At 35.2% G+C, this 24,148-nt stretch overlaps 1 protein-coding gene across 2 annotated transcripts in view; it reads right to left on the bottom strand.

Annotated features, from left to right (window-relative positions):
* Positions 1–24,148, bottom strand: part of FRS2 (fibroblast growth factor receptor substrate 2) — a 105,174-nt gene that overhangs the window by 39,136 nt on the left and 41,890 nt on the right. For both annotated transcript variants that reach the window (XR_015768725.1, XM_028110876.2), the window contains exons 2-4: positions 17,488–17,583; positions 16,338–16,380; positions 6,309–6,355 (exon numbers count right to left, since the gene is read on the bottom strand). The gene's annotated coding sequence lies outside the window, so the exon portion shown is untranslated. The remainder of the gene's footprint in view (positions 1–6,308; positions 6,356–16,337; positions 16,381–17,487; positions 17,584–24,148) is intronic.

Below are 24,148 nucleotides of genomic sequence, written 5' to 3'. Positions count from 1 at the left end.
TCACCATTCAAGTGACTAAGGCAAATCTATTCTGAAAAAGAGAAATTACTTACTGTTTGAAACCAGTACTCTCTTTAAATTATTAAAAATGTGTTAAGATCAAACTAATGTAACATTGTGTATTAACTACACTCAAATAAAAAAACTAATTAAAAATCTGGTAAGATTGAGACACCTGGGCAGCTCAATTGGTTAGGTGACAGACTCTTGATTTCGGTTCAAGTCATGATCTCAGGGTCAAGGGATGGAGCCCTGCATAGGGCTCTGCACTCAGCAGAAAATCTGCTTGAGATTCTCTCCCTCTCCCTCCACCTCTGCCCCCCACCTCCAGCTCCTGCACGCCCGTGGGCACACTCTCTCTCAAATAAATAAATCTTTACCAAAAAAATATGGTTAAGATTATATCAAAGAATAAGAAAGGGCTTTTAAGTAACAAATTATACATTCAAAGGTATGGTCCATATTTTTTAATAAAAATTTTGTTGATTTGAAGATAAAAAATTTAAAATGAATCTAAAAAGGACTTAAGATCAATAAATACAACTTTCTACCATTTGTGAGTAGGCCAAAAGCTGGCATCAAATACAACATAATAAATGTTGGGCCTGTTTATAAGAATCAATTATGCAACACCCTCAAGCAAATTGCTCTTTTACTAGACTTTTAAAAACTTGGGTTGCTCCAGGAGTAATATGTATTTAAGAGTGGAATATGAGCAAAAATCTGGTATAAGTTGTTAAGTACATGATTTCTGGATTTAAAAACATACTTAAGGGACTCAGTGTTTTTTTTAAATAAACTTTATTTTTAAAACAGTTTCAGATTTAGAGAAAAATTGAGACTATAGTACAGAATTCCCAAAGACTGACTCCACAGCTGGTGTTACATGTTAATAACATCTTACATTAGTATGGTACATTTGCTACAATTAATAAACTAATATAGATATAAACTGTTAACTAAAATCCACACTTTATTCAAATTCCCTTAGTTTTCCCATAATGTTTTTGTTGCAGGATCCTATTCAGGATACCATATTATATTTAGTTATATTCCCTTAGGCTCCTTTTGGCTACAGTTTCTCAGATTTTCCTTGTTTCTGATGACCTTGACAGTTTTGGGGAATACTGGTCAAGTATTTTGCAGAATGTCCCTCTATTGTTGATTTCTCTGGTGTTTTACTTACGAATAGACTGGGGTCATGGGTTTTGGGGAGGAAGACCACAGAGGTAAAGTGCCATTTTCATCACAGCATATCCTTTGGAACAAACTATCAATAGGACTTATCACTATTGACCTGGCTAAGGTAGTGTTTATCAGATTTCTCCACTGTAAAGTTACTGCTCCCAATCTCCTTTCATTAGTGTACTCTTTAACAGGATAGTCACTATGCACAGCCCACGCTCAAGGAGTGAGGAGTTATGCTCTACCTTGTTGAAGATGGAGTATCAACATACATTATTTGGAGTTCTTTTGCACAGGAGATTTGTCTCTTCACCATTCATTTATTTATTCAACAACTTATTTAAACCATATGGAGCCATGGGTATTTATTTTATAATTGGGTTATAATCCAGTAGTACCTTACACTTATTTTCTTGCTCAAATTTGTCCACCTTTCACCACTAGGAGTTCTTTCAGTTGGCTCCTACATCCCTCTGACATAGTCCCATCATTATGAGTTTAAGCACTTTCTTACTTTTTGGCACTACAAGATGCTCTATGCTGATCTTACATATTGCTTGCCCCAGTCCTTGATTCAGCCATTTCTCCAAGGAGCCCTGGTTTCTTTTCATAGAGAGCTGTATTAGAAGCCAAGATCTGGGAAGCAGGTGTGCTCTTGCTACTGGGATGTCACTGCTTCCAGGAGGGCCTGTTTTTAATTGAATTTTATGTTATTTTGGGATAACTTGCATAACAAGATATAGAAATACTTTCATGCATAGACTGTACTAGACCTACAGAGTCTTAAAATCAGTTAATGCAATTATAGATGCATTTAACATCATTTTACAGATTTATTTTGAAAATAAGCTGAAAACCATAAAGGAGACTGAATTTTTTTTTAAATATAAAATTGGGACATGTCCTTTTTTTTTTTTTTGAAAAAGGAAAGAGGGACAAATGCATAATGTCAGAAATACAAATGAAATGTCATTATGATTTCTGTAGGTCAGCAAGCAGTTCATCAACTTTTTGGTCTCAGGACCCCTTTACACTTTTAAAAAATTATTTGAGAGAGGTTTTACCTGAGTTATTATCTATTGATATTTACCAAATTAGAAGTTAAATGTGAGAAATGCTTAAAATATTTATTAATTTATTTAAAAGGATAAGCTTATGATGTGTTAATATAAATTACATCTATATGGAAAAAAACTGTTTAAAAAAAAACTTATTTTCCAAAAAACTTGATTAAGATAAGCGACACTATATTTCTGTAAATATCTGTAATTTCTGGCTTTCTAGAGGACAGCTAGATTCTTAAGACTGATTCTGCAATATGCTGTTTTGGTTAAAGTATATAAGCATATGAAGAAAATCTAGCCTCACAACAGATATACAGTTGGGAAAGAGAATATTTTAATAATTATTGCAAATAACTGTTGATATTCTTGAAACTACACCTGAACTCAACAAATGGTATTTTCCTGAAGGCTCGTTACACTGTGGATTCTAAAACTGTACCAATGAACTTTTCATGTTCTATTACATTAAAATCCACTGATTTATCTTGCACTTAGAATGGATCTTTTACCCATATGTGATTTAGTATCATTACACATTGGTCATCTGGAAAATACTAATTCACTGAGTTATGCAGGTGATCCAAATTGACACAATTCAGAATATAATATGAAGAAAAAGAAAATCACATTCTTTAATATCATTACTCACTTCACAAGAAAAGCCTTTAAGTATCTGGGAAGCTGTCAAGCTCACAGTATTAGGTAAAAGTTTTCCAAAATTCTAAATCTTACTTGAAAAAAAAATTTTTTTAAGATCGGCTACAAATACAACTGTTTTTCTTGAAGTGTTAGGCCCACTTAGTTCATTTTTGAGAAAAACAAATGTCAAATACATAAGTTCAAATAATTGAAGTTTGCCTATCCTGTTTATTCAAGGGGGAAAAAAGGAGGTGTTACAGAAAAAAGCAGCTAGTTCAGCTCACATCTCGGTTGAGCAAGCACTTTTTCTGAAGATGATGATCATGCTTCAGTACACAGGACGAGTACTCAAAGTCAGGATCTAATGAAATTAATATTTTTGGGCGCCTGGGTGGCTCAGTCCACTAAGCGTCTGCCTTCGGCTCACGTCATAATCCTGGGGTCCTGGGATCAAGTCCCACATCGGACTCCCTGCTCCGCAGGGACTCTGTTAATCCCTTTACCCCTCCCTCGTGCCTGTGATCTCTCTCTCTCACCTTCCCCCTCTCTCAAATAAAATCTTAAAAAAAGAAATTAATATTTGTATTACTTCATCAAGGACATTCTTTTCTTTTTTAAAGCGGGGGAGGGGCAGCGGGAAAGGCTGAGCAGGGAGTCCAACGAAGGACTCGATCCCTGGGCTCTGGGATCATGACCTGAGCTGAAGGCAGACACTTAACTGACTGAGCCACCCAGGCGCCCCACATCAGGACATTCTTAATTAAAACTGGATTTAAAAAAAAAAAAAACTATGAATGCATGGCAATGAAAAATATAATACATCAGTTTGGTGCCACTGCCTTAATTTGTGTTAAGGTGTTAGCAGTTTTATTCACCATGGCTTTTAGAGCATCACTGCAAATGTCAACACAGTAGAAAAGAAAAAAAAATCTTTATTATGAAAATAGTTTTGACCTCCCAGACCACCTGATCTCGGGGACCCACATAAGGTCCACAGAACAGTTTGAAAACTGCTCAAAATTACATATTCCAAGGATAAGATTACAATAATATCATACCAAAAAATTAGAGATTTTAGATGAAATAGATAAATTCCTAGAAAAAATTAACTTGCCTAATCTAATTCAAGAGGAAGCAAAAATATGAATAGCCTTAAAATCTTAAAATAATCAGGAGTCAAAAATTCCTCCCATAAAGAAATTCTAGGCCTAGATGGCTTCACAGATGAATTCACAATTAAGAAATAATTTTACACAACATATTCCAGAAAATAAAGATACCCTCTCTAACTCATTTTGAGACTTGTATAACCTTGATTCCAAGCACAGCACAACAAAAGAAAATTAGAGGCTGACGTCCTTCATGAACACTTGTACAAAAATACTAGCAAACAACGTCAAAGGTTGGTTTAACATTAGAAAAACCAAAATAATTCTCCATATTAATAAACAAAAGAAAAAAGTATCAATATTAATAGTTTCAGAGAAGATAAATCTTTTCAGAGCCTTCTCTCAACAGAGAAGTAAGCTTTAAGGCTGCTTTGGGAGATCCAAGTAGCCAAAAAGGACTAGCTTCCTGGCCTCAAGGAAAAAATGAAGCTGCAGTACTCTCAGAAAGAGGAAGCCTCTGCAAGAATAAGGGGCTACCAGGATCACTTTTTCTAAAAGAAAAAAATGAGGGTCAAAATCCTAAGCAAGATTTTCTTTTATGTTTCATATTAAATGTGGTCATGCTTGGTGTGCCCTCACACATCCGTTCCAACAGTCTAACAAACTTCTTGTAACAATCAATTTGTAAGACAAAGATGGCCTATAATGTTGCCCCCAACTTACTACGAGTCATCTGCACTAAAGGGGAGATGAATGGTACAACTGTTCTTTCACTAGTTCAGAATACCTGGGTATGACTCCCCTTTTCCCCTATCTTATTGCTACTCACACAAGGGCTCCCTACCTAAAGGAAGTAGTACTCTTTCCACTGCCACAGATACTAAGCAAGTTCAGGAAAACCCATCTTGTCCAATTTAAAACAGACCTTAAGTTGGTTAAATCAGAAAATTAAGTATGGGTGTGTGTGTGTGTGTGTACCTTACACACAAAAAAAGGAATGAATTATCCAAACTTATAGAATTAGGAGCCTTATTTAATGGATGCCTGCTGGTGGGAATTCTGTGCCATATTTATTACATAAATCTTACCTAAATGTACGTTTATTTGAAATGGATCAAGGATTTCCATTTCTGGCAACATGATAGGTTAGATACCCAGACTGGATCTATTGCCTAAATCTAGAATGCTGTATAAATATTTCTTTAGTATTTTTAAATTTCCTAATTTGGCACAAATGCACACAGAAGCTCTGGAAGGTGGCTCTTGACTTGCAGGTCACCTCACAACACTACTTTGAAAACTACAGCGCTGGTGCTGGAGGCAGGCTGTATACCCTGAGACTCTCCAATAGGGGAATGTAATCAAAGAACTTTGCGTGTAGCTGAAAATCCAAAAGGCTACACCTGCAAAGTAGAGCTGAATGAACGGTAAACCTACTCAGCAGAAGCTGAGAACAAGCACACTTGCCTCCTTGACCTTGGTGCTGGCAGAAGGATGAAAAATATCTCCTGTAAGAATTTATAACTACAAGCAAGCCTTAAATGAATTTGTAGAAAAGGAAAAAGATGAAAAGGGGGAAGAAACATGGAAAATAGATTAAGAAGGCCTAATATATGTCATCAGAATTATAGAGCCCTTGTTTCCAAGATGACCATGAAAGGAAGGTACAATGGTTGTGTCAAAAAGGGCTGCAGCCATATACAGCCTACTTGCTACATTAACTGCATCCAAGGCTTGCAAAGGACAAGGTCATTAAGAAGTTCATCATTGGGGACGCCTGGGTGGTTTAGTCGGTTAAGCGTCTGCCTTAAGCTCAGGTCATGATCCCGAAGTTTTTTTAATGAAAAAAAACAAAAATACTGTATATCAAAACTTGTAGGAAGGAGGCTCAAATGACACTTAGAGGCAAATTTAAACACTAAAAATCCAAATTCAAGTCCTTGTAAAAGGACAGAAAAAAACAAAAACCTAAAAGTTCTGAGAAAGTAGAAAGAAATAATAAATAGCAGGACCTAAAAGGACATAAAATATTTACAAGATGATAAACTAGAAGTTCATTCTCTGAAAGAGTAATTAAAATAATAAACCTCTGGAAAAACTAATTGGGAAAAAGAAAAACTAAAAAAAAAAAAGGAAGGAAACATGATTACAGATGTTACAGAGATAAAGCTGATAAGAGGATACTGTGGACAATTTTATGGCAACAAATTTGAAAGTTTGGAAAGATCTTTTAAAAGTTTTTAGAAAATACAATCTATTAAAAATGAATCAAAAAGATTTAGAACTCACACTTTCCAATTTTGAAACTTACCATAAAGCTACTGTCATCAAGCATCAAATCACCAAGAGTGGTACTGGCTAGAAGAGAAATATAGATCAAATGAAACAGAATTGAGAAACCAAAAATAAATCCATATATTTATAGTCAAAAAGGGAGCCTAGATAATTTGATGTGAGAATGGTCTCTTCAACACAGGGTGCTGGGACAACTGGATTTCCAATTGCAAAATAATAAATTGGAACCTCTACTTTATACTATAAATAAAAATTAACTCAAAATGGATCAAAGACCTAAATGTAAGAGCTAAAACCATAAAACTCATAGCACACAAATCTTCATGACCTTTAGGCAAAAGTTTCTTTGATATGATACCAAAATCACAAACAACAAAAGAAAAAACAGATAAACTGGACTTCATCAAAATAAAAAACTTTTGTGCTTCAAAGGACACAGTGAAATAAAATGAAAAGACAATCCAAAGAGCTGGAGAAAGCATCTGGAAACCATATATCTGAAGAGTCTAGTATCCAGAATATATACAGAACTTTTACAACTCAACAATAAAAAGACAACCCAATTTTAAAATGGACAAAAGCTTTAAGTATATATTTTTCCAAAGAAGTTATACAAATGGCCAATAAGCACAGGAAAAGATACTCAACATCACTAGTCATTAGGAAAATGCACATCAAAACCACAGATTCCACTTCACACCCGCTAGGACGGCTATAATCAAAAAGACAGACAATAACAAGTGTTGGCTAGGATATGGAGACACTAGAACCCTCACACACTGGTTTGTGGGACTGTAAAATGGTGCAACTGCTTTGGAAAACAGTTTGGCAGATGCTAAAAAGGTTAAATATGGCGTTACCATATGAGCCCAGCAATTCTATTCCTAGATACATAACCAAAATAACTGAAAAATCTGTGCACGCAAAAACTTGTATTTGGAGATTCATAGCAGTATTCATAATAGTCAAAAAATTGAAACAGTCCAAATGTGTGTCAACTGATTAATGGATAAACAAAATGTGGTATATGTACACAATGTAATAATATTCTGACAAAAAAGGAAAGATGTACTGATATTGGCTACAATGTGAATAAACCTTGAAAACATTACACTAAGTGAAAGATCCTAGACAAAAAAGGCCACATATTATATATTTCTATTTATAGGAAATGCCCAGAATAGGCAAATCTATAAAGAAAGTAGATAACTGGTTGTCAGGGATGGGGTAAGGGAGAAGAGAGAGTGATTGCTAATGGGTACAGGGCTTCTTCTGACGATGATGAAATGTTCTAGAATCAGATATTGGAGATGGTTATACAATTTTGGAAATATTAAAAATAACCTGAATTTTACATTTTAAAGGGGTGAATTTTATATGTGAATTATATATCAGTTTTTAAAGGGCAAATAAATCAACTGAGCATTTAAAAATAAGAAATAGAGAATCTAAACAGAAAAATAATTATTAAAAAAATTCAAACAGTGGGGCGCCTGGGTGGCTCAGTAGGTTAAATGTCTGCCTTTGGCTCAGATCATGATCCCCGCATCGAGAACCGCTTTCTCCCTCTCTTCCCCGCTCATGCTCTCTCTCTCTCGCTCTCTCTCTCAAATAAGTAAACCCTAAAAAAAAAACAAAAAACAAACAGTTACAGTTTAAAATCTTTCCACTAAAAAAATCATCAAACCCAGAGAGTTTTACAGGTAAGTCCCACTAAATGGTGGAGGAAAAACAAACTTAAAAAAATTTAAAAATTACAATTTTAAACAAATTCTTCTAGAGAATAGTAAAAAAGAAAAACATGTTCTAATTCATATCAAAACCCAACCAGGATAAAGGATGCCAACACCATTCAATGGAGGAAAAGACCATGGTTTCAACAAATGGTGCTGAGATAACGAGATATCCACATGCAAAAGAATGAACTTGGACCCTTACCTTACAGTTTATTCAAAAATTAACTCAAAATAAAGTCCTAAATATAAGACCTAAAAGTATAATACTCTCAGAAAAAAGCTAGGGGTAAAGATTCATGATACTGGATTTGACAATAATTTCTTGGCTATGATACTAAAACCAGAGGCAACAAAAGTAAAAACAGATAAATTGAGCTACATCAAAATTAAAAACTTCTGTGCATCAAAGGAAATAATTAACAGCCTGAAAAGGCAACCTATGACACAGGAGAAAATATTTACAAATCATATATCTGATAAGGTGTTAATATCCAGAATATATAAAGAATTCCTACAACTCAGCAACAACAGTAACAACTACACAAGTAACCTGATTAATGGGCAAAGGACTTGAACAGACATTTCTCCAGAGAAAATACACAAATGGCCAACCATTATAGGGAAAGATCCTCAACAACACTAGTTACTAAGGAAATGCAAATCAAAACTACAATGAGGTACTACTTCACAACCATTAGAATGGCTACTATCAAAAAAACAGAAAATGGGAGTGCCTGGGCAGCTTCAGTCGGTTCAGCATCTGACTCATGATTTCGGCTCAGGTCCTGATCTCAGGGTCCTGAGACGGCGCCCCAAGCCCCACAGCAGGCTCTGCTCCCAGCAGGGGGCCTGTTTCTCTCCCTATCCCTCTGCCCTCCCCCTGCTTGTGTGCACACACACGCACACTCTTTTTCTCAAATAAATAAATCTTTAAAAAAAAAAAAGAACGGAAATAAGTGTTGACAAGTATATGGAGAAATTGGAACCCTTCTGTACTGCTGGTGGGAACATAAATGGTGTAGCTGCTATGAAAAACAGGACTGCAGTTCCTTAAAAAATTAAAAATAGAATTACCACATTATCAGCAATACCAATTCTGGGTCTATATCCAAAAGAATTTAAAGAAGCATGTAGAAGAGATATTTGTACATATGTGTTCATAGCAGCATTATTCACAATAGCCAGAAGGTGGAAGCAACATACTTGTCCACTAACAGATGAGCGGATAACAAAATGTTCATACATACAATGGTATATTATTCAGCCTTAAAAAGGAAATTTTGGTACATGCTACAACATTATGCTAAGTGAAAAGCCAGACACAAAGATAAATACGGTATGATTTCACTTCTCGGAGGTATCTACAGTAATCAAACTCATAAAAATAGAAAGAATGGTGGTTGCCAGGGTAATGGGCAGGAGGAGATGAAGAGTGTTTAATGGGTACAGAGTTTCAGTTTTGCAAGATGAAAAAGTTCTAGAGATTAGCTTCACAACCAATGTGAATATACTTAACACTACACTAAACCATATACTTAAAAATGGGTAAGATGGTAAACTTTATAATAGGTATATTTTAACACAACTAACATTTAAAAAGGTATGTTAAAAACCTGATCAGGAAAATATAAGAATGGAAAAATAAAAGCCAATTGGACTCATGAACTCTAATAGAAAAATCCTAAACAAAATGTAAGCAAACTAGATCCAATAATTTATAAAAAAGATAATCCATACATGACTAAATTGGGTTTATCCCAGCAATGCTGAGTTAACCGAATCTGAAAATCAATGTAACTGACTACATCAACAAATTAAGGGGAAAACATTTTAATCATTGCTGAAGTTATACAAAAGCCTTTCAATATAGTTCAACATCTATTCATGATTTAAAATGAAGAGATAAAAGTCCTAGCCAGGTAAGAATAGAATGAAACTTCTTTAATCTGGTAAAGGCCATCATTTAAAAAAATGACAAGTATCATTTTAAATGGTGAAATTTGAAAGCATTTTTTTGAGGTCATGAACAAGACAAGAAACAGAACTGAGTATCTGAGATATCTAAGATAGTACAGTAATGATTCAGAGCTAAACAAAATCAGTGGTACAGAAATAAAACTACCTATATATGAAAACTTGATTTATGACAGGAAATTTCACATATCAGGGAAGAAATGAAGAACAATTTTAATAAACAGATGGAAAGAGTGAATTCATAACCCATACCTGTAACAAAAACCAACTACTAGGAGATTTGAGAATTAAATGTGAAAGGCAAAACCATAAAGCATTTAGTTGATAGAGAACGCCATCAAAAGTTTATCAAGGTATACCATGAGAATAACCAACTGAATTCAATATTGAAATTACTTTAATCTTTTAATTTCCCTCCATATTTTATAAAGTAATCAATTCAACAGCAATTTTATCAAAGCAAGTAGACTATCTGATTAAGAATATGATGTTAATGTAATACAGAGCTGCCAATGTCCAATGACTTCACATCTTCAAGATATTGCACATTTATGCTCTCATTTAAGTTCAATGTGTTACTGTCAGGATTTGTTAGCAAGGGTAAAAAAACAAAAAGCCTCACGGTTCATTCAGTAAGTGTCTATACCAATGTATGTGGCTATATCTCATTTCAAATATTAGCAATGATGTCCATGGTAAAATCTAAATAGTGTTTCAGGTAAATGGCCTTGTTAGTTGGAGGACACTTCCCACTGTTCCTTGAACCAGAGATCCAAAGGCTGGTCTTTCCAATTTGGCATTTTTACTAAATGCCAAACCTATCTTGGGATGCTTCAGGGAAGAAACACAATGTATTAAGATAAGATCTCCCTTGGGAAGAGTAAGAACTATACAAAAAAAAAAAAAAAAAAGGGTGTGGAGGGCAGAAATGGACCAAATAGATAACATATTCTTAGGACTTTCAAATAATTTTGAAACTAAAAGTGTCCAAGTTTCTTGTGAACTTTCTTAGTTCCCCAAGTGAATGATGAACACATCATTCACTTGGGGAACTAATAACACTGTATATATGACTGAAAAGGATGAGTTGGAAAGAACACTTATCCCAAGATAATTTTTGTTTTACAAATAGAAAGTATGTGTCCAACATACCAAATAAATTCATTCCCAACATATCTACCATCAAACACCCTCCCCTTCATCCAAAACACACAACACACATACATACAAGGTAGATGTTTTCAATCTAAACTGTAAGCCTCTGGCTCACATGAAAACAAAACGATTTTAACCACACACAAGCTCTAGCACTCAGATTTGTAGTTTCTACATGCTGCCCACACAGCACTTTGTGAGCATGTGATTAGGAGGAATGATGCACAATCACACCACATTCCTTCCCTCAGCTCACACATCAAGAACTTGCCCTCTCAGCTGCATTCTTCTCCAAACAGCCATGGTCACCTTAGCAACCCAATGCTCCTAATATGGACAGCTGGTCCATTTAAAGTCAGCCCTTCTTGGCAGGAAAAATGCTTGTTCTTCAAACTGGGAGAGAGAGGAGAGGTTTTCCTTTCAATACACATTACAGGGGTTGATTTAACTTGATCAGCACTTTTGTTCTGTGGCAGCAATTTGTGTCAGGTTTCAACCTATTCTGAGTTTTTGGTTTTTTGGTTTTGTTTTTCTTTTTTAAATCTGAAAGCAAGCAGTTAAAAAAAAAAAAAAGGCAGCTCATATGGAATTCTAAAGACTGGAACCTGAAACAAAAAAGGTATCTGAAATAACTGTATTCTTTCATAAAAAGATAAAGTTATCCACATTTTTTAAAGTTCAAATTTACTTAAATTACATTTGAAGTCTTAATATACAGTAAGAAATCAGAGTCAGAAGACCTGTCTTTTTAACACCATAGCCTATTTTTGAATAACAATAACACTGCTAAACTTCAAAGTCCTATAACTCCAATCTACTCAATAGACTATGAGTCAATCTGTGTTCCTTTATCCCACCACCTACATGTGAAATCTCTCACAATCTTTCCACAGGATCAAATGTCAACGAGGTATTGAAACCAAATGGTTAGTATATCCAAAGGCACTCCAGACCTAGAATGCCCCAGGATAAAACTGGATTACTCAAAACCAAACTTGATCTGTACTTATACCACTAAAGCTGGGCCTGAACCAAATTAAGTCACTCAGGAGAAAAGATACAGGTTTATAACACACTTTTCCTGATTTTCATACTACAAACAAATGATCTGGGGGGAAGGGATTACCATATTCTGAAATATGTGAGATCAAATTGCTCGTTCCATTCCCACAAACTGGGAATTCTAATTCTCCCATCCATCAAAACTAGACACCTAATCCTTAAGTAAACAGGCATATTCTAAACTTAAAAAAATTAAATTTATGGCATTTGTTGTAAGTTGGAAATTTTTTTTAAGATTTTATTTATTTGAGAGGGAGCGCTCAAGTGCATGAGTGGGGGTGGGTAGCAGAGGGAGAAGGACAAGCAGATTCCCCGCTGAGTGGAGAGGCCCACGTGGGGCTGGATCCCAGGATCCTGAGATCATGACCTAAGCTGAAGGCAGACGCTTAACAGACTGAGCCACCCAGGTGCCCCAAATTGGAATGATTTTTGAAATAATGTTCTATATAACAGTAGAGGACAAAATTCAAGTTAGTTTATTAAAGCTATTTTAATGAACCTTAAGGTTAAGTGACTATCAGTAATTATTCGTTGGCTAGATTTTTGTTGGTATATGTGTGTTTTTAAAACTTTTTAGGCTACGAGGTTCTTCCAGGTTAGAAACATTTTTTATGTTAAAACTAGTAATTAAATATTCTATATCGAGAAAATATCAGTTGACAGGGTGGCAGTACAGATTAGTAAAAAGAACCTAAAGCTCACTCCGCTCCTAGTTTCATCATTTGTAAAATGAGAATACTGTTTTATTTATGCCATCTCTTAAGATAACAAAGTGAGAATAATGAAATTACTATGCCGTATAAAATACTCAGAAACTAATGAAACTAGAAAAAGGGACTATGTTACCTGATGTCTAATTCTCTGAACTGTTGTGTGGGGAGTATTCAACAATGCATGGGATACTAACTCAATAACAACTTGCAGAGTTGTTGGTCTTCCCATCAAAGATCTTATAAATACTTAGGTGTTGACATATAAATAAATAAATAAACCTCAACATTGGCTTCACTTTTAGCAAACATGAATTCTCTTACCCCTTTTCCATTCCATTACTGAATCAGTAACACATTTTCTCTTAGACCCCAGAACTAAGTGCCCCTAAGATCCTCCTCCCACACAAACTGCTCCCGACAAGGTACCTTTAGATTTTTCTATCTGTTGGAAGCCCTTCCCTGATCCAATCGCAGCTATCATTATCCTTCTTCTAAAGTCAGGGATCACCCTCTCCTCTCATAGGAGTGTTCCTCTCTCTTTCCTCTTCATTGCTGCAAGACATACCATCACCATGGACCTGGAGCTTCTAAAGTTCCCACTCTCTGGTAGTTTCTAGTTAGGGGATCCAAGAGAAGTTGCTTTTGCTGATAATGTGCTACTACAGATGAAATTACATTTCTGCATACCAAATTTAGAAACCTGCATTTGTACTCTTCTTACTCTGTATTAGATTCAGTGATGAGAATTCACAGAACATAGTTATGCCTCAAAGAAATAGAAGAAAAAAAAAGATGAATGTTCAAATATAATACAATGTAGAAATTAAAAAGTAATAGGTAATGTAGAAGTTCCAAAATATTACTGCTATCTTTCAACTATTAAGCTTTTGTGGCTAACACTGGAGATTCGAGCATTTTAACACACTGTTTCTAGAAGAAAAATACATGTTTTTGTTAGGCCCCACAATTCTTTCCTTTGATTGTTCTAACAGACTCTTAGCCTTTGGAACAGATGTTTATATTTCCTCTTATCTTCCACAGCATCTAATTCCATTCTTCAGATTCAATTCTGATATAAAAAAAATGACCACAAATTGGGACTTTTCTTAAATGCTCATTTAATTAAATGCTCATTTCTAAAATGCTCATTTTCTTAAATGCTCATTAATGTTCCTCATACACTTAAGGAATTTTACATTAACAGTTTCATTTTAATAAATAACCTAAAGCACAATGTACCAGTTAGACAAAACAAATTAGATGAGCACTCAGCAACGTGGCCTAATCTTAGAAATAAAGAGGGAGGTAGGTGAAGGGGACTATAAGAATTCGACTAAGATCTAATGTATAATTTAAAATACATGAAATAATAAAACCTTTTATAAGACATAAAGGGATACATATCAAATATATTAAAAGGTCACTTATATGGGGACTAGTTATAAAGGAAAACAGAAAAACAGTCCTTTAATGAACCAATGATGATGGGTATGACACAAACTGAGGAATATCATTAACTCAATACTCCTGTACTTGAGGTTAAAAACTGATACTTGAAACATAACCATCCTCTTTCATAGTAAACAGAGTTGCTCAAAAATTTAAACAAATTTTTAAATTGTGGTAAAGCATATGTAACATAAAATTTATCATTTTAACTATTTGCTAGTGTACAGTGAACAGTAATTTTTATTAAAGTTGTCATTGTCCTTTTAATACCTCTGACTGTGTAGGAGGATGATACTATATAGATATGAATAATCTTGCCTTGATTATCTTCTACTCTGAAAAAGCTATGGGGACACCTGGGTGGCTCAGTCAGTTGGGCGTCTGCCTTTGGCTCGGGACATGGTCCCAGGGTCCTGGAATCGAGTCCCACATCAGGCTCCTTGCTCAGCGGGGAGCCTGCTTCTCCCTCTGCCTGCCGCTCCCCCTGCTTGTGCTCTCTCTCTCCCTGACAAATAAATAAATAAAATCTTAAAAAAAAAGGCTATGAAAGAATCTTGGCTTTTATAAAAATAAATATTTACCCAACACTTACAGGAGAGGCCTAAGGGTACCAGACAGTAGTACGATCCACCATCACCGTATCATAGACTGTATTAATGTTTAAGAATTCAAACTTCATTTGCCCAAAGAACAGGGACAGAATGTAACAGATCAAGTTCACTATGATTAAATCTTCTGAAATTTCTGTTTTCACTTTAAGCACAATGGTCCAGGAAAAGAACGATCTGGATTTCTCCTGAAGTACTGCCTTTGAGTAGTGCCCTGGAGGATCAGATAGTGCTACACACAGGTTCCACAACTCCCTCCCTTTACCCTCTAGAGACAGAAGAAGAATATAGGGGAAAAGCTTCACAAGAAACTTGGAAGTGAAAACTAATGATGCTTTGCTCACCCATTCTCTCCTCAGCAGCCAACGGGTCTCTTTATTTTAACCCTTTGTTTTCAGTTATCAGGATGAAAACTGACCTGATTAAACCTGTAGCAATTTCAAAAATAGGTGGGAAAGATGTATTTGAGAGTGCATGTTCCCCTCAGCACAAAGGACAATAAATGAGAAAGAGTTACTGATCTGAATAATTCACTTTATAAGCATTTTCCAGTTGACAGATTAAATTCATCTGCAGTGATCACTACTACCTGTACCAAAGAGTTCCTGAGAAAATTTAAACAATGTAACTTCTTACAGCCAAGCAATTGATTTTAAGCACACCAATAGGTGATTTTACTATCTACTCATTTGAACATTTCATCCTTCAGAAGTCTAAAAAGTATAACAATCTAAATCAATGTTGATTTAAAATTCATTGTAAAGATGATCAGATTTTTTTAATACTAAATGTGACTAAATATTTTATTATCTACCTAGGAGAAAGCATTCCACTTTTTAAACTAAATGTAGGAGTTCTGTAATTTTCATTGGTGGAAACATAGGTAAATAATCTCCCTTAACTTAAAGCCCCTAAAAGAGCTTCTAGGACTCCTCTACCACCCCAAGTCATTTAGGTAATGTCCACTGAGGTAAAAGTTGAATGGGCCCCAAGGGAAGAAGAAAACTTTTTTCCTAAAATGGACAAACCCAATCCTAAGGATGCTAAGTTCCTTAATAATGCTAAGAACAAGGATGCCATGAAAAGCAGTACTTGAGTTCCAAAGGTGACTACTTTTATCACACCCTTTTAATCTTAACTTCAAATAAGATGAGGTGCACCTTGTTTGCAAATTCTGAGGTAGTAAAGGAGGAGCTAATAAATTTGTGATAATCTTGTAATAATCTAATAATAATTCTAATAATCAAGAAATATGAAATAAATATAAGGGAAAGGATTAAAAAAATCAAGAGCAATTAAGCCTATATTCAACTATATTTGTTTTATTACTATATTAACAATTTCTTACCTTGTGGAATTCTCTTCTGAGAAAAACAGATACAATTCTGTTCCTAAAAAAATTTCAGGTAGAAAAGTTGAAATGTTAGTTTCAAAACAGGAAGCCTCTTAAAAATAAAAAGTTAGCAAAATGCTGATGGAGTACATTCAGAATACCATGACATTTGGTATTACCAAAACTTAAGAGACAATAAGTCTCTAATAATAAAAGTATTTTAATATTTTTATTAAAATATTTATAAAAGTTATTATTTTTATTACAAAAACAGTATTCTATCAGATCATTTCTTCTAGGTACATCGTAATGTCTCAGCACATTTTCATATTCTAAAACATCAGTACTCAATTGGGTTTTACTCTTACCAAGATTTAGTATCCTGAAGGGTAGTTTTTAGGTATAATCCATATGTCATAAAATTCACCCCTTTAAAGTGTAAAATTTAGTGGTTTTTTACTATATTCACAAAGTTGTATAACCATCACCGCCATATTATTCCAGAACATTTTCATTACCCCAGTAAGAAACCCTGTACTGAAGAGTACATTTTTATTTGCAGGGAGAAACATCTGAAACAAATTTAATTTTAAAAGATATAAAAGAAGCATAATCTTCACAACACTATGATCAAAATGATGTTGTTTTTTTTTTTAATGTATAGAACAGAGACTGGGAAGGAAAACAAATATCCAAACATTTTAAAAGTAGCTGTATTCGGACAGTGGTATTATGGTGACTCTTTTTGATATATTTCCTCTAAAGCTATGATTTTATAATATTACCTTTATGGTTCTTAAAAAGGTACATAAGATGAGGTGTACCTTGTTTGCAAATTCTGAGGTAGTAAAGGAGGAGTTAATAAATTTGTGATAATCTTGTAATAATCAAGAAAAGATATGAAATAAATATAGGGAAAAGGATTTAAAAAATCAAGAGCAATTAAGCCTATATTCAACTGTATTTGTTTTATTACAACACAGACATACATTTTCTAGAGCTACATGCTCTAATTTGTACTACAAACCAAAGTAAAAACAGAAATACAATCCAAAGTAAAAACAGAAATACAAGTTGACACTTAAGTCCACTATACTCTTTATTCAATGCTTTTCAAAGTAGATAAAATAAGTATAAAGTTTAAAAAAATTTTGGCCACACTTACTAATCTGGTTGAAAAGCCACAGCTGCATCTTACTTTATGACAAATTGACTGTTTCATCACTTTTGTATCTGGGCATCTACTTCTTAATGGTCATTTCTGAAATAAAGATGTAGTCATTAAGAATATATTATAACAAAAACATCAAATCTTTAAGGACAATTTTCTAAATTTTAGTGTCTATAAAAGGAACTATCAAAAAATTTCTTGAGCAACCTTCTAATAAAAAACATTAACAGGGCTGAGGATGAGGTGAGAGAGAGTGAGAGAGATGGAATATATGCTATCATCCCACAGGACCAGAATTATACAGTTAGGTTACACATACTGAGTATAAAGATCTATAAATTCTTCAGTCCTCAATGCCTTCCAAACACCAGGGTCTTGAAATTCCTAAGAATACCATTTACAGACTGGAAAAAGAAAAAAGGAAGATGTAGAAGGGGAGCCCTAAAACTCTACATTTGAAAACAATAAATTAGCTGATGATGCGTGTTTGTCTCTTTCCCCCTCACACCTATAGAAAGGAAGCTCCAGAGGAGATTTTTATTGGCTTTATTTACTGATATCTTTTGAGCACTTAAGACAATGACTGTCACGCAGTAAGTGCTCAGTAAATATTTATTGAAAGAATAAACTGATGAGTGATGTAATTTTAATTGATGAGATATTTAACCTGGGACTATTTCAAAATGGCAAATTCTCAAAACGCCATTTCTTCCATGCATACACCAATGATATCAATGCCAACTAACATCATCGTTACTGTTTTCTCCTCAGTAAACAAAGCCATAGGTACAAGCCAGAACAAAGGCACATATCACTTTGTAATTTTGTTATTGCAATCTTTGGGGAAAACTTCTAAAAGGGGAATTGCTACATATATAATTTTGCTAAATATTGCTAAATGTTGCAAGTAGGCTTTTTTTTTTAACATGTATGTTCTTTAGCTGCTTGTTGTGGAGATAGCTAAGAATATAAGAAACTCTTTTACATGGAATAAAAAGTTGACAAGTTTCAAGAATAACCCTCAACGAGACCAGTAGTTCCCTACTTCCCATGCTATACCTGAATTAGTATTACACACAATGCTATTCTTTTTGTAAAAAGAAAAGAAAAGAAAGGAAAAAATGGGAAGACTACAAATATTAATATAGACTTGAGGTTTTTTTTCTTTCAAAAGGAAAAAAGCACTGGAAGGATAAACCAAAATCATTTTTAAATGATTATCTACAGAAAAAAGAGAAAGCAGGATGGAAGGGACAGGGATGGAAGTCAGACTTCTCAGACCTTGTTTTACAGTTTTTACATTGGAGACATATTTTAAGATCAAATGAACATCAAATGATAATGACATTTTGAACATCAAAATGGTAATGACTACCATTGAAACATTAAATAATTTTTTTCTTTTAAGGATTTATTTATTTATTTGAGAGAGAGAACGCACGTGAGCGGAGGAAGGGGCAGAGGGAGAGAATATCCAAGCAGACTTCCACTGAGCATGGAGCCCAACGTGGGGCTCCATCCCATGACTCATGAGATCAGGACCTGAGCGAAACACCAAGAGTCAGATGCTAGACTGACTGAGCCACCCAGGAGCCCCCGAAACATTTATATTTTTTAAAAATCATGGTCATCTTTAGAGGCTGCTACAGCACTAACTTATTATTCTGAAAGTTGATAAAGGGAAAGAATCAAGCACTTATCCTGGCTTTCTTATATGAAAAATACCTTAGGGTAACCAAGCAGCCAATAAGTGAAAGCTCTTTTTTATAGGATTCCAAATTATAAATGTAGAAGGAAGATTAGAAAATCATCATTTTGTAACACAATGAAAAAACGGATCTAAAAAATGATCAATGGTTGCTAAAACCATTAGGTAAAAGACTAATGGGAAACTTTATAATGGATAAATCAAGTAGACAAAATTTGAATCCAGCAATAACATCATTTAAAAATGGGTCAAACACTATGTGCAGAAATATTCATCACTACGCATTAAGTGTTCATCCTGGGAGCTCCAGTTTCAAAAGACATCCATAATGTTACACTTTTAACACTTCCATTCTGGCCACCATGGTCCATGCCACCTTAGTTCTATCTGCATTACTCTAATAGTTCCCTATCTGATCTCCCAGCCTCTCCCTTTGCTCACCTCAATAAGTCAGTCAGATTCATCCTTTTCAAAAGAAAGTCAGATCATGTCATTCTTCTGCTCAAACCCTCTAATTGAGTCCATCTCACTACTCTAAAAGCCAAAATCGCTAACAAAGGCCTTAAGGACCATGATCTGATATTTCCCTTCCCCATCTCTCAGACATCATCTCCTACCACTTTCCCCCTTGTTCACTCCATTCCAGCCACACTGGCCCCTTGCCTTTCCTTAAACACTTCAAGCACCTTCTCACTTCAGGGCCTCAGGACTTGTCTTTCCCTCTGCCTGGAACACCAGGTATCTCTCTGTCTTATTCCTTCTCCACTTCCTCTAGGACTTGGTTTTTACAAGTGATCTCATCAAGAGATAGGTCCTGGTACCCTAGGCAAAATATCTGCCTCAGATTTTCTTATCTGGCAGAGAATATGTAAGGAGAAGTATTTTGGAGATGATAATAAAGTCACCAACTACCATATCTTTGTGTCTAAATATCTGGAGAACTATACTGTCCCTTTTAAAAGATTCTCATGGTCCCAACTTCAAAGAATTAATGAAGATATAGCATGATAAAGAAGCACAATAGTGTGGGTTTGTTTTTTGTTTTTGGGTTGTTGTTTCGTTTTTAAATCAGCTGTATTATAACTCTAGGAAGGAGTGGTAAATGATGTGAATTAAATGCATCCCATTAAAGGGGCACCTGGGTGACTCAGTCGGTTAAGCATCTGCCTTCAGCTCGGGTCACGATCCCAGGGTCCTGGGATCAAGCCCCGCATCGGGCTCCCTGCTCAGCAGGGAGTCTGCTTCTCCCCCCTGCTCATGTTCTCGCTCTCTCAAATAAATAAATAAAATCTTTAAAAATAAATAAATAAATGAGTCCCATTAAAAAACAACAACTAGCAAAATAAATGGCCCTTTCCTCCCACTCCTTCAGGGACTTCTCTTTGGGATTACATTATAAAGTTCCAAGTAATCTCGGGAAAAGTTTAAACTACTTTCAAATTTGTTACCTTTAGGCACCATGACCACCAGAAAGAATCAAAAGAACTCACTAACTCTAACATGACTAGACTAGCTATGACATGGTAGGGATGTTTGAACTTATTTTTCTTTAAATAAACAAACTCCCCTGGGCTAAAGCCTACTCTGCCTTTTAAACATCCTTTGGCTGGCAAGCTTCAAAATCTTAAGAGAGATAGCCAGGGGACAGAGAAAACAGCAAGTATGACTCAGTGATCACATTTAATAGTCTCCGAAGACCAAAACAAAGATACCAGTTCTGGCAAGAGATCTCTAGAATAGCCCCAAAACTGACTTATCCACATACCTTTCATCTGAACAATCTATTTTCACTTAGTTTAAGGTTCACAAAGCACTTGTTATGTGTCTATCAGACCTTAGGTACAAAAAGAAACCAAGAGTACAAGAAAACAATCAGCAGTTTAATGTTAAAATCTGCTTTGTTTGGGGAGGGGGGTGAAGAGAAGTCTTGAGTATTTTTGTGCAGAAATACCCCCCCTCATTTAGAAATCAGACTTCAGCAAGATCAACCATGTCAAAGAAGGCTTGTGATATTAAAGTAACACTTCTTGAGCAACTCTTTTTTTTTTTTTTTTGAGAGAGAGAGAGAGTGCATGTGCACACAGAAGGGGGGGCAGGGACAAGGAGAGAGAATCTCAAGCAGGCTCCACACCCAGCACAGAGCCCCAAGGAGGGCTTGATCTCATGACCCTGAGATCATGACCTGAGCCGAAATCAAGAGTCAGACGCTCAACCGACTGAGACACCCAGGTGCCCCCGTCTTGAGCAACTTCTGTGTGCCAATTATTTACATTAGCTCACTTAATTCTCAGAACTTCTCTATGGAAAAGGTATTAACAGAGCACACAGAGTGGTTAAATAACTTGTCCAAACCAGAAAGAAACAGCTCCAGGATGTAAAATCTGTTTTCTTTTCACTATTAAAATCTGCAGTAAACTGGAATGAAATTATTAGTCACAAATACAACATATGCCCTATAGGAGTAACATGTAAATCCAGGTGGCTCATATAAGAAATGTTCCATTCTTCCAAAGCTGCTTTAGATAAGAGGACAAGGGGAGGGCTGCCTGGGTGGTTCAGTCTTTAAGCATCTGCCTTTGGCTCAGGTCATGATCCCAGGGTCCTGGGATCGAGTCCTACATCAGATTCCCTGCTCAGCGGGAAGCCTGCTTCTCCCTTTCCCACTCCCCCGCTTGTGTTCCCTCTCTCGCTCGCTCTCTGTCAAATAAATAAATAAAATCTTTTAAAAAAATAAAAATTTTAAAAAAAGAGGACAAGGGGGAAGGTTCACTGTTATATATTAATAGGAAACTTATGGCATTAAGAGATGAATCAGAAAAATATGCAACACTGAGGTCTAAGGGAGTCACACCACAGCTCACTAACTGGTATTCTTTCACAATGATTAACCTGTATCACCTCTAAGTCACTGATGGCTATTCCATACACTCAGAGAAGTCTGGGAAGAAACATTAAGATTTAATAGACGGGGTACACAGGGGTTTATCAAAACAGTTTCTGTACTTTTCCGGATGTTTGAAATATTTCTTTCACTCTTGATATATAGATATGTAGATATATACAAATACATACATTAAAGTATCCCATTAACTTCTTAAAATTTACAACAAAATTAGTAGAGTTAAGATTCCTAATTTTCCTGGGGCGCCTGGGTGGCTCAGTCGTTAAGTGCCTGCCTTCGGCTCAGGTCAAGATCCCAGAGTCCTGGGATCGAGCCCCCGCATCGGGCTCCCCGCTCAGCGGGAAGCCTGCTTCTCCCTCCCCCACCTCCCCTGCTTGTGTTCCCTCTCTCGCTGTGTCTGTCAAATAAATAAATAAAAAATCTTTAAAAAAGAAAAAAAGAAAAAGAAGATTCCTAATTTTCCTTTTTTGAAAACTTTCTCACGTGGAACACCTTAGTTCCTGACTCCACGGGATGACACTTACTGGCCTCAGTTCTTTATACTCAACAGAATCTAATGAGTCATCAATCAGAAAATATTTTGTAGAAATAATTTTTCAGAAATGTAAATCTGATAATTATTAGTTGCACCCACTGCCTATGACACAATAAAATAAATAAACATAACATACGTATTGTAAAATAAAAAGGTAATTACAATCAGGACACATCACCGAGGAAAGGTAGTCTTGCTTCACTAATGTCCTTAGTTATGTGAAGAAAATGAAAATTCCTTGGAACGAATTATCCCCATTGACTAAAAAACACGCCATTTAAACAATGGACTCCTTTACAGAGAAGAGACTCAACAGACTGATGATTTAAAGTTTCCAAAGGCCTAAATACATATGCTGTTCTTCTAAATACTTGATTGTGTCCTGGGAATTGTCAGCATAAATTAACACTTAAAAAAAATCTCTCTCAACTTTAATTCATTGCACTGATGGTTAGGAATGATGAAGGGGAGGACATACTCTCCCCCAGAACACCAATTATGAATAATACAACCTATTTAAAAAAAAACAAACAGGATTTTAGTGTTTCTTTCTCAATGACAAAATACTTTGTGTGCAGACCTACTATTAAGACTAAATAAAGATAATAGGATAGCCTGCATGGTTTTGAAGTCAATGTTGGGGGCATCACCTACAGCATTGGCTATTTTGGTTTATATTTTAACAAAATGGAAGTGCATAGCATACAGAGTATTGTTTCTTAGAACTTTATCACACATACAATCTCTCCCTACAATTAATGTTTGTCTCTTTCTCTCTCTCCTTCCTTTCCTTCTCCTGGCACTCACACACACAGCATGAGTAACTATTATTTTTAAAAACTTCTGTTTCGAATACAAACATGCTAGGCAAATGCTGGCCATGATATAAAATGTACTTCTTAGTAAGAAACAATAGGCCATCTTAACATGCGATTCTATGTAGAACATCAAGGTAAATATTTCCGGAGTTAATTTTCTTCTATATCTTCAACATTATATATAACAAGGAGATTTATACCAATCTAAGTATCAGAGTCTGTGGCTTAATTGTTTTTCATGAATTTTAATACTATACACAATAAAATAGTCACTATGGAAAGTGGCTTGATATTAAAGTAGGTTTACCTTTCTTTCAGGGAGCTGAGTTACTTAAATACCAAAAGACTTCAGTATGTGACACCCTCCTCTTGAAGATACTGTCATCACAAGTATGTGTCCCAGGAATTGTCACCTAACTCCATGAATGTCCTCAAAAGTGGAAACAATTTTTATAATGCTCACTTCAGCCCTTTTCTTTTCTAGGTGGTAACCCATAACTTCAAAAGTAGAAATCAACCAAGAAGGAGTTACAATTTTTTTCTACATTCCTCCTTTATCTGTTAGGAGGAAAATACCACCTTCATTCTTTAGTAGTTCTGGGCTCTAAATATTGTTCAGCAATATGTTAGAGACATTTTTTTCTACAACCGAACTCTTTTAAGATAATTTCTCAAGAATGGGTACTGTACAA

Source organism: Eumetopias jubatus, unplaced genomic scaffold (assembly GCF_037043125.1).
Source record: "Eumetopias jubatus isolate StellerSeaLion01/CBP00866 unplaced genomic scaffold, mEumJub1_p1.0 scaffold_8, whole genome shotgun sequence".
NCBI classification, from domain to species: domain Eukaryota; kingdom Metazoa; phylum Chordata; class Mammalia; order Carnivora; family Otariidae; genus Eumetopias; species Eumetopias jubatus.
The sequence above is the reverse complement of the archived record's forward strand: the minus strand, read 5'-3'. Positions and strand labels throughout refer to the sequence as shown.